Source organism: Anabrus simplex, chromosome X, assembly GCF_040414725.1.
Source record: "Anabrus simplex isolate iqAnaSimp1 chromosome X, ASM4041472v1, whole genome shotgun sequence".
In the NCBI taxonomy this organism is placed as follows: Eukaryota; Metazoa; Arthropoda; class Insecta; order Orthoptera; family Tettigoniidae; genus Anabrus; species Anabrus simplex.
In genome coordinates, this window is record NC_090279.1 from 41,980,560 (window position 1) to 41,992,590 (window position 12,031).

At 37.4% G+C, this 12,031-nt stretch overlaps 1 long non-coding RNA gene across 1 annotated transcript; it reads left to right on the top strand.

Moving 5' to 3' along the window:
* The first annotated feature begins 5,112 nt into the window (after nt 1-5,112).
* LOC137503133 (uncharacterized) lies at nt 5,113-11,707 on the top strand. The gene is made up of 3 exons (XR_011019072.1): nt 5,113-5,186; nt 9,575-9,705; nt 11,612-11,707. It is a non-coding gene; the product is annotated as an uncharacterized lncRNA (long non-coding RNA).
* The last annotated feature ends 324 nt before the right edge of the window (nt 11,708-12,031 follow it).

Below are 12,031 nucleotides of genomic sequence, written 5' to 3' on the forward strand. Positions count from 1 at the left end.
TCAATTGAACTACATCCCGTAGCGTCATGATTTTTGTCAGTATTGGGCGGTGATTGTTAAAACTATGGAGATTAGGTCGCGAATGGCACTTAGTTGCTGTTTATCTTGCAGATTTACGAGTTAGCCTTGACACACACTTTACACTATGACTGAGCTCTCCGCCATTTTTCTTTTTCACTAGCATAGCAAGCAAAATCTTGGCATCTTGGAAGGGAGGGTGCGATCAGTGGTTGAGAGGAAGTTGGGAAGTTGGATGAAAAACAGTGTGATTACAGAGCCCGGAGGGGCTGTCAAGATCCGATGTTCAGTACGCACCAGGTAAATGTAAAAAGCTACGATATGAATAGATAGATGTGTTTATGTTTCGTAGATCTAGAGAAAGCATATGAGAGAGTACCGAGGGAAATGATGTTCACCATACTGGGTTAGATTATTGAAATCAATCAAAGGCATTCATGATGACAATTTGGCTGCAGTGAGAATTGATGGTAGAATTAGTTCTTGGTTCAGGATACTTAACATGGATTAGACAAGGCTGTAATATTTCACCTATGCTCTTCGTCGTTTACGTGGATCATCTGATGAAAGGTATAATTTGGCAGGGAGTGATTCAGTGAGGTGGAAATGTAGTAAGCAGTCTGGCCTCTGCTGACGACTACGTCTTAATGGCAGATTGTGCCGAAAGCATGCAGTCTAATGTCTTGGAACTTGAAAATAGGTGCAATGAGTATGGAATAACAATTAGCCTATCCAAGATTAAACTGATGTCAGTAGGTAAGAAAGTCAACAGAATTGAATGACAGATTGGTGATACAAAGCTAGAACAGGTAGATAAGTTTAAGTATTTTTGTTATGTGTTCTCCCAGGATTACATATCAATGTATATCAACAAAGACAAGACTTATTGTATTGATTAGGTGGTCAAATTAATAAATTAACTTATTGTTATTATTATTTCCCCAGGATGGTAATATAGTAAGTGAGATTGAATCAAGCAGTAGTCAAATACAGCAGAGGCAATATGCGACACTTCCGGATTTAGCCTTGATTAAATGGGAGACAAGTCGCAAGTTGCGCTCCTAGTGGCGTGACCTAAAAATTCGCGCTACATTCAAATATCAATGGAAATGTATATAAGGAAATGGACAAATAAATTACGTCCTGAAAGAAAGTGTTACTAAGATATTAACTTCAAAGTTGCAAAAGCAATTCTGGATAAATGAATGAAGAATTATTTAATAAGTTATTATTTAAAGACTGAAATTAGACATATAATCAAGATGTTAAATGGACTGCTATGAAAGGGCTTGATTTTTCATTTATGCATTACTTTTTTAGCTTTAGCATTCTTGCCTGAAGGTTCACGGCTAGATTTGTCTTTTTTTCTCATTTAAAAGCATAGTATGTTCACACTAAAACGCTTGTCAACAAAAATATCGGCACATTCCTTACACATGATTCATTGAATTTAAATTTCAGAGCTGGACAATTTTCCTATTAACTTGAAGCCTTCTAACAGAAAGAAAATCTATAAATTTAGCCTCAAAAACATTCAAATTTTCCCTATAAGCAATACTTGGCACAATGCCATTTCATTAAGGTAAAGCAAATTTGCGTCATCATAGTGTTTCAACAAAATATGTACATTTCTTAAATCACCCATATTTTCTTCAGTGCTTGACAACGCATTACGGCATCCATATGGGGTAACTTGGAACACAACTAGCCACGCACATATGCATATGTATTTTCCTGAATTAAATCAAACCCACAGATCACACCTACAACAACACATCGGTGTTGAAGGTTAACTGCTACACTATACAATAAAATAAGCTTATTATACTTTTTAGCCTGTTCAAATGTGGGTCGCGCAGGTCACAAGTTTAGGAAGTACTATAAAAATATCTTTGTAACTGGAAGAATATATATATCCAAACACAATATTTATTACATTTTCTTGTTATGAGGGAAACGGAAGAAAGGCCGCGAATCCTTCTGCACTTCATAGTTATTACAGCAAAACACTGCTAATACTGTATCTTTCCACTCATATTGAGAGGAGATATAAAGGAATGACACACGCTACTATTTACGTATCCCATATATGCCCACGGCCCCATTTTTGGGGCAGCTTGAATTTTATTTTTATATTTCAAGGAATTTCTTCTTGAGGTAAGTTTGATGTTATATTTCAAGAGGGTTGGCATTGGTGGATAAGACCTGGGTCCCTGCCAACACACAACTGCTTCAACAGAACAGTTATTCGTTGTTGACTATGGCTCATTGTGAACATGCAACATGACCTCTCAGAGCAAGTAAGTATTTTAATTATTATTGATAATTATTAATATGTTTGTGTGATTCCTTATGGTATATAACCTGCATAATGTTGCTGTAATAGAATATCGCTGGTTATTTGTAATTTGAGTACTGTTTTTAGTCATTTCTTTCAATGCCCCAAAAATGGGGCAATGGCCATGGGCGGGTACACCATATTTTATGATACAATCTTTACGGCAGCATATGTTCTACTGACTAAAATACCTTGTGGTATGATATGTAGATATACACGAGTTACAGATTCCCTATCCTACGCCTTAACTGGTTATAAAACACAATGCATCGAGTAATCCAGCAAAAATGTTGTAAAAATAACGGAACAAATGATTGTAGGCTACCATCTGCATTATATCAGTATTGTTACCTACTGTAGATATATCGTTAAAATATTTTCACGTGTTTCTTATAATATTTTAGGTCGACCATCGATGAAGTCTTGGCGATTTTTGAGAGTGACGACCAAAAATTTGCAAGTGCTACAAGACACTCTTGTCCCCCCTAAAATCATCTTCATAGTGATGAAGAAAGTGGTGACGAAGATGGAAACATCAATAATCTATCTGGGAACAAACTTTGAGCTGAGGGAAAGCTGCGGGCTACTCTCGTTACTGAAAACGGATTTGAAGAAGTGGTATTGGGAGTACCTGAGGTTCGGGATGATACAACTAGCCGTGCTGACCAAGTAGCATCATCAGGTAGTCACAATGAACAGACTACATCCTGAGCTATTTCTAGTGATAACTACATGTTATCACCTCCCCGAAAAAAGAAAACATTGCCACCAACACGTAGGTGGGAACATGTTGATATACCCACTAAACCTGAACACTAGAAACCTAGGAAAATACACCAATCGTCCTGCAATTGGTAGACCTCTGAAACCTGTGAAACGGCGCGTGCAGGATGAAGTGCGGTTGGATGGTGTTGGAGATATAATAATATCAAACCCAACCCAGAATGCCATAAGAACACTACTAAGAAATGTAGAAAATGTGATGTGGGCTGCCATGTTAATTGCTTTGAGAAGTTCCATTGTAAAGTGACATAAAGCAAGTGACATCTATCAAACGTTCTTGTGTGTCTACGTTTATAATGGTGACAAATGGAAATAATTTAACAATCTCTCTAACTTGGAACACTATTGTTTGTTTATTTGACGAGTTTTATAGTTTGTATTTGTATTTCTTGTGATATAATTGAATGTGTGAACGTAGTAAACTTCTAGTCGAAAGGGAAAGTAATTTGCTTTACATGTACCCTCCCATGTCCACCGCCCCATTTACGGGGCGGCACTTTCCTCACGACTGGAATAGGAAAAACTTATTTTTCATTTTTTACAACATCATTGCATCCATTTGACCATTTGATGTGAAGATGGAAGATATTCAAAACGGAAAAGAAAAAGGTGGGCATATATGGGTTGTCAACTTAATGCAAACGCATAAATAACGCCAAAAAACTTCGGAAACATATACACGTGCTCTAATGACAGAATCAGTAACGCCCAGGTCACCCTGGTAGAGGAAGCTCAAATCGCTATCCCTCGATATGTCGCAGAGTGTTGCGTATCGTCTCCACTGTATTTTGTGTATTAATGCTAATGCAGTGAGCTGGCAGTAGCGATAAAGAGTGTTCTGGAAGAAGGAAGTCAGCTCCCGGACGAAACTGCCTTTACATCGGTGTGTTTCCAGACCATATTTTCTTCACGAGAGCGGGAGCCGGGTAGACTCAGGATATCTTATTCATGACTTAGAAGTAACAGACATGAAAATAGCGAGAAATATTGCTTTTACAAATAGGTGGGAACAATGGCAGGAGAGTACTCGGAACAAGCAGATAAAGTCTAAGTTAAGAATGAACTCGATGGATGAAGCTGTACGCGTAAACCATCTTCGGTGGTGGGTACATACCGTATGCGACGAATGGAGGAGGATAGGTTACCTAGGAGAATAATAGTCTATATTATGGAGGGTAAGAGCAGTAGAAGGAGACCAAGTTGACAGTGGGTTGACTGAGTTTCTAATGATTTAAAGATAAGAGGTATAGAACTAAATGAGGCCACGGCACTAGTTGCAAATAGAGGATTGTCGCGACGGGCCGTTTTGGTAAACTCACAGAGGCTTGCAGATTGAACGCTGAAAGGCATAGCGGACTATAATGATAATGCATATATATATATGTATAAAAACCGTAAGGTTTTATTTCCGTTAGTGTACGAAGAATTGGATCGTAAAGTTCAAACAGTTGACCCCTCCTTCCATGGCTGTCCACGGTACGTTAAGACTTATGGACTTGCTTTCGAGTTTTTTTTTTTTTTTTCTCCCGTGGAGACTCCTCTCTTATAGATCCTCTTCGAGCCAGACATAGCGTAACATTGCACCCAGTGTTGCCAGTGCTCTTTCCAGTAAGTGTCCCATCCTACAGTTGTAGACATTAGGGAATGTTAAACTACAACTCTCCCCACAGATGTGTATTCTAGTGTATATGCTTGTTACAGTGTGATTTATTACAATTATTGGAACTGGGTGATATAACAAGCCCATTCACATTTCAATAGAAGAAGTGTCGCATACTGTGCAGTTATCACTAGTAATACATCCTTTCCTAAATTCAGCCTGTTTTACTGACTGTTACAAATCAAATTTGTTCTTCAAGAGTTTGTTTTAAGTGATTAAACAACATTCAAATACCTGGTTTTGTTTCGAAGTGGCTGGTATGTCGTTATATAAGGCACGTATTAGCCAATTCTACAGCTTATTAAGTGAGTTACGGATTTTCTTCATTGAGGAATTGTGATTTCTATCATTTTACACTGTGTCCACAACCTCTAACATATACTGTCGGTAATGTTCAAATTCAGTAATCTAATTTTGCTAAATGTATAGATTTCAATTGGGAAAATTAGAAGTTAATACTAATCTTTCTCAGTTTCAGCATTCTACATATTTTAAATATTTAATGTTATCAATTTTCTTTAATTTTATTTCTAATTAAGCATGAAAAATGAATACGCATATAACTAGCTTGCTTTTTAGAAAACTCCCAGCCTTTGCATTGCAAGGGCCTGCAAGTTGTGTGTAGGCTATTAGCCAGGGTGCGAAATCCGCGGTGGGGGGGGGGAAGGATGTCTCCCCCACCGATGATTTTATCTTAGAGGTTCACCCCCCCAGTAAAATTGTCCGGGGGTTCCTTTCATTATAAAATAAACAGGCAAATGTAGAACTGATAATTTATTACCAGTACTGAAATTAATGATTTTCACTGGGCATATATTCATGAAAACATCAGAAATAATTCAAATGACTGCCAGACCTTGAGCAATTATACAACGCAGCAGTGACAACTCCGCACCTGCAGCCTATTGTTGATGTTTCACGCTGGCAAGTCCATCCTCCCTTGTCATTGCTATAAGTAGCTCGAGTTTAAACCACACCTGTACTTCTTGAATTGGGTGTGTTTCCTATAGGTATCAGTAGGCCAATATTCACTTGAGCAGGGTACAAACTGACAAACTTGTTCAGTCAACACATAGCCCTGGTAGAGGAAAGTTCCATTGAAAAAGCAATAAACCATGGAAACTCGTACCTCGTCTGGCCTTTCCTAAGATAGCGACAGTCTCTCTTAAACTTCTCAGCTGATTGGAATAACGTTCTAATGTTTATCATTCCCGTTATAACAGCAAAATTCAAACAAAAAGATATCAAATTTACATTTTTCTGGGTGGAGAGGGTAATTTAAATACAGGGGAATTGTAACCCCCCTCCCCACCAGGTACTGCCTGAAAAAATTAGTAGTTAAGCCCTATGTTCCTTCTCCCCCCACACCACTTCTTTCAGATTTCGCACTCTGGTAGTGGCAATATATCGTACATCTAAATTTTGTGGAATGAGGAATTTTTTCTGGAGAGCAACGCAGATGAAGAAATGCAGATGGTAATTTCAGAAAGAAATTGCGATATGTAGGGTGTAATTTTAATTATTATTTTGCTCTGTTATTTACCTTTGTGTGCAATTTTATTGTGATGCTATGAATGTTGAGTTGTTCTTTACTTTGTATGTCACAACATATGGTGGTAGGGTTCAAAATCTTGAAAGGTTTCTATTTAGGTTATCTGTATCTTGTTATATCAGTGTTGTTATGGAGATTCTTCTGTATCACATCGTTACCCCACAGCAGCTGTATCCGGTATTTATTCGTGATGATTTAGGTAACAGTTGGCTTCCTCTCTGATTTATTGGTGTGCAAAGGATTTTCAGGGGTGAGTGACGGTGAGTTTGCATGGGGTCGAGTCCTAGGATCGGCAGTCGTGAAATACGTTTCCGTGGTTTCCCCATTTTATCATTAATTAACCTTAATTAACGCTGCTGTATACCTATTCTTATCCCTTTCCCTTGGAGTTGTTAGTGCAACATGAGACTGCTAGCAGGAATGGAAGAACAATCTTCAGGAATAAATTCTGGCTGTGGAAACTGTAAAAGGTAGTTGCTTGAAAGTAAATTCAGTAACATATTATTAGAATAACCTGTGATGGCCAGAACAAGTAAACATGGCACTCTTCAGTATTGTCCCCTCCGGTGAAATATACAAAATACAATTGATCATAGTTTTGTGAATAGATATGTGTTTACATAGAAATCTGTTCCCTGGCAAAGCATAAGAATCAACTCAATTAGCTACAGGAACAAAGCTTGTATTACCTGTAGGAGAAATTTTAGTACTGTATTCATTGTTAGCGCAGTATGTTTACATTTACAGTAAAATATAACAAAGTGACTAGCGAACACTGCTATAGGCACTACTCGAGGTATTCAACATAGATAATTTTTGTGCCACCTGGGGAACAATAAAAACTGCTAAACATTTAAACCACTCATTTGACACGGAACTCCCTACAAGGGGCACTCTGGTAAACATCACTCGGTTGTGTCATTAGACAAGACATGCATAGAAAAATATAGAAAAGGCACATAAGTAAAGGTCGGTGGCATTGTTCAATGAAATGAGCTGATAGCAGTATTGTATACATTTTTGTCTTTATTTCAAGAGAATTTCCTTTGTTTTCCATTTCCAGTCTTCTGGGTAGAAATGTGAATCAAGAACCTCCTCAGTTTTACTCTCTCCACCACTCCTTTCCTTCCTCAATTTTTTTTTTCTACCTTTACTCCACTCTTCTCTGTACTCTCCTTACTGTAGCCATTCACCCCTTTCTGGGCATTCCCTGATGTCTTTCTCCTATGTCTTTCTCTGTAAATACTTACTGTGGAACTCTATCCTCTTCCATTCTCATCATTTGTCCATACCATTTCAGCTTATGTGTCTCTATCTTGCCTTTCAGTTCAGGGAATCAAATTCACTCCCTCATTTCTATGTTTCTGAATTTATCCCTTTATGCCCTCCCTATTATTTCTCTAAGGAATTTCATCTTGGCCTCTTGCATTCTGTGTTCATCATGCTTTTTTATTGTCCATGTGCCTGGTTCATATGTCAAAATTGGTGTGTAATACATTGGTTGCAAAATTTTCTTGCATTCTGTTGAACATCCCAGTTACAGACTATACATCTCACACATTGTTAAAACTCATTGGCTTGTTCAAATCTCTATCCAATTTCTTATTTTATTTACCCATCTTCTTCAATTATTCTCCCCGAATACTTGAAGCTTTCCACAACTTCTAATGGTCTTCCAATTACTTCAATATTCCCACTTCCTTCTCTATTACCTCTTGTCACCACTATTATCGTACCCTTTTCCACACGTATTTTCATTCCATGTTCCTCCATCTCCTGATTCCTTGCATTAACTTGTTCTTCTGCTTCCATTTCATCTTCTCCACATATTACTGTCTTATCTGCAAAGAGTGAGGCCTTTGCCTCCTTGGTTCCCATTTTTGTAGTATACTCTTATGGATTTCATCCACGATTGTAATGAAGATTGGAGGGGATAAAACACATCCTTTTTGAAGTCCTGTTTCTACTTTGAACCAGTTTGTTTGTCCTTTCATAGTATTCATACTACTTACTCACTATTCGTTCATGGCTTTTATAATTGGTTCTTCACCTCTCCCTGCCTTCTTTTTTATCAATGCATCTGAGACCACTTGCCATGGTACACTGACATATGCCTTCTCAATATCGATAAATATCATCACTGAATCCAGCTTAAATTCCCATCTGTTCTCCATCATGTTCTTTGGGTTCAACAGATTGAAAACTTTTAAAATTATTTACACTGAGTAAGGAGTATGACACCGTATGGAAGCGAAACACAGATAATAACTGGTGCCAAGAGAAACAGAGTTGAAGCTTTTGAAATGCCGTGTTATCAAAAGTTCTTGAAGATCAGATTGATAGAAAATGTCTTAAATAAAGAGATAGTGAATAAGCTGAATGAGAGAAGAATGATTTGAGAGAATTTGATCCTGGGAAGGAAAATTTTGATAGAACATATCTCAAAGAACTGTGAACTTGTTCAGTTAGTTTTGAAGCTGATTGCAAAGGATAAAAGTGGTAGGAAGATTCCGGTATATGGAACCGGGTGATCAGAGTGATATGCAAACCGTACAGTCACTGAAGTTTCAAGAAAAGTCATCTTGTGGTTTCAGTTCCATATAAAACTGTATAGCTAATAATATGGAATAAGGTGTCATGTAATACTAGGGGTCCTATGACTATGATCTTGATATCGACAGATAAGTTAAATTATATTATGGAAGTGATCACTGTTTTAGAAATCATGCAAAACTGTAGGTCCTTCGCTTTGATCGAATTATTAGTCATAGAAAACTTGATACCGGGCGAGTTGGCTGTGCGCGTAGAGGCGCGCGGCTGTGAGCTTGCATCCGGGAGATAGTAGGTTCGAATCCCACTATCGGCAGCCCTGAAGATGGTTTTCCGTGGTTTCCCATTTTCACACCAGGCAAATGCTGGGGCTGTACCTTAATTAAGGCCACGGCCGCTTCCTTCCAACTCCTAGGGCTTTCCTATCCCATCGTCACCATAAGACCTATCAGTGTCGGTGCGACGTAAAGCCCCTAGCAAAAAAAAAAAAAAATGAAAACTTGAGGTCCTATAGGTATGATCACAATATTAACAGTCGTGTAAATTTTTGGGTTTTTTGGTATTATCATAATATTGATGGTCATGTAAAATTCCAAGCTTGTTGCTTAGTCTGTTAACAAAACCCATAAGTATCAATGACATAGGTAATATATTTTTCTGGCTTATGTTTCAGTGTAAGGTCATTGGAAGTAATCAACCTTCCCAGTACCTTCTAACTACTTCAGTTTGCAGTGCAAAATGGACCTAGAAGCAAAGATCAAAGAGGAACCAGCCTGGCTTGAAGGAAAAACAACTGCATCACTTGTAAGTCTCATTCCAGATAACTTTATAGAGGTCAGGAATTAACCCTTAATAGCTGAATAAGTTTGGCAGGGGCATAATTTTCTATGTGCTTCCTCAGTATTAACACCAGCAGTCACCAATTGCTGAATGAGCATCTATGCGTAGTACAACTCTGTTTTGTTTATTTGTCTGGGAATACACCACTACACGCTACACAAAGCTGCCAACTCTTAGGAACTTAAGGTTATGCTTGGATTAGTCTGTACTTTTTGCTGTCAGTATTGTAATTACTTTGGTTTAGGTGTTGCACCTTCCTTATTTTTCCCCTTTGATTAGAATAGATGATGGTTGGTTGATCTTACCTTTTAAAAAACTTATATCCCCCTACTACTGCACCATCATTAGCACCACATGTTGAAAATTATTACTCCTACCATAATTAGTGTAGAAGTTAAAACACAAATTTTCATTACTGTTTTTGAGCCTGGATACACCAGTCTGCTAAACGAAATGTTAACACCGGTGTGTTTATTCTGGTTTACCCTCACATCCACAATGTGCTGGAAGATATTATGTGTTTTAAGGAATGAGCAGATTTGCCTATGACATACGAGGGATGAAATAGCTCAAAATCTGAATGTACGTTCTCCCAAAATGAGTAATATGCTCAGATGTTGAATTATTCTTGAAAGACAGAATAGTGATTAGCTCATTTTATTCCTCAAATACAGGTCAGATTCTATGATATATACAGTAGAGAACCATGTCTAAGGGCTCTAGAATGTATGAATTCTGAGAATAATTTCTTTTCTGTGCCCCTTCTTAGTGGGCTCTGACACTTTAAGGACTTAAGGCACATTAAACGGAATTTTTTCTTTCCTCTTACACATTAATTCCTTGTCCTTTTTGTGCATCCTTTTCATCCATTCCTTAGTTCAGCTACTGTTCTCTTCTGTATTGAATGTAAGAAGTTGGTATGTTCTAGAACTTGATACTTTAATTCACTTTTATTAGTTACTTAACTTACATTAGAATATAAGCTTTTAATCACAGTCCCTCCCCCCTTTAATGCTGACAAGGTTTTATGAATCCAAGAGTGAAATTTAAAAGTCTCGTAGTAGATCATAAAAGATCTTCTGAAACTGCAGATATACACTCCAACACTGCTGATTCTCCACTGACGGTGTCCTCATCCCCTCAGCTCCTCACAGAACACTACATAACATGCTTATAGTAGTAAAATATTTCATTTCTAGCTGCTTTGACCTTGGGCTACATCACATCTTTCACTGTTACATGACTGTGGTAAGTCTGCTTTCATGTATATGTTTTTTATTTTACACTTGGAAGCATTGAAATATGCTGTTTGAAACAGGACTGTATTAATGTTTTATGTAGCCCCTGTGATCTCAGCAAAACTATAGTAGAGAATGTGATTCCATTATTTCAAGTAATTTTGATCTGTCTATAAACAAACTCTATGCCGAGAACAAAAAATCATTTAGAAATGTAACGCTTCTAATTGGTTCAGACAACTTTTATGATTTGATTGATATGATTGAACATATGAAAACAGTTCATACAATTTAGTGTTTATGCCTATGTCTGCTTCCTTCCAAAATTCTGTGTGAGATAGCCCCAATTCCATCTCTGGTATTATATCTTCTGGTATGGCTAGATAATGTTTCGCATTTTATATTTTGTTCTCAGTCTCATCCTTCCTCTGACATAAGGAGTGAACAAGAATAGTAACACCATTCTCTTTGGTTATAACAATCCTCTGCTGGTAGAAATCTTCCTTAAACATTAGCGAAATTCTGAAAGTAACTGTAACACTGGAAATTAATGAATTAACATGCTCATTTGTTAGTGACTGTATTTGTAGATGTGTGTTATGAGCATACCTAATATATCTTATTTTCCACAGGAAAATTTTGAACATGTATCAGAAGTGATAGCTCTGAAAGAAGAAGTTAAATCAGAGTTAACCGAGCCAGAGTCATCGCAGGAAAACTCTCTTGAGGTAATGTACATAATTTGATAAGCCATCATCTGATAATGGAAATGGGTAGAAAATGGCTCAACAGATACCGGGGTTTGATCCATCTTTTTAGTGCACATGATTGATAGTCCTACTGATAATATACTTTTTTATGAGATGACTGTTTACATACCTAGTTTTCACTTTTCTTTCAAGTTTTTCCACTATCTTGCGTTATGAATTGTGCAGCAGTTAGGATTATTCCAAAGACCTCTACTCTATGTCATTTGGGACTCGGTATCATTCCTACTAATACTTTTCAATTCGTTAATTAGTTTTGAACAAAAATAGCTGAAAGATACATTC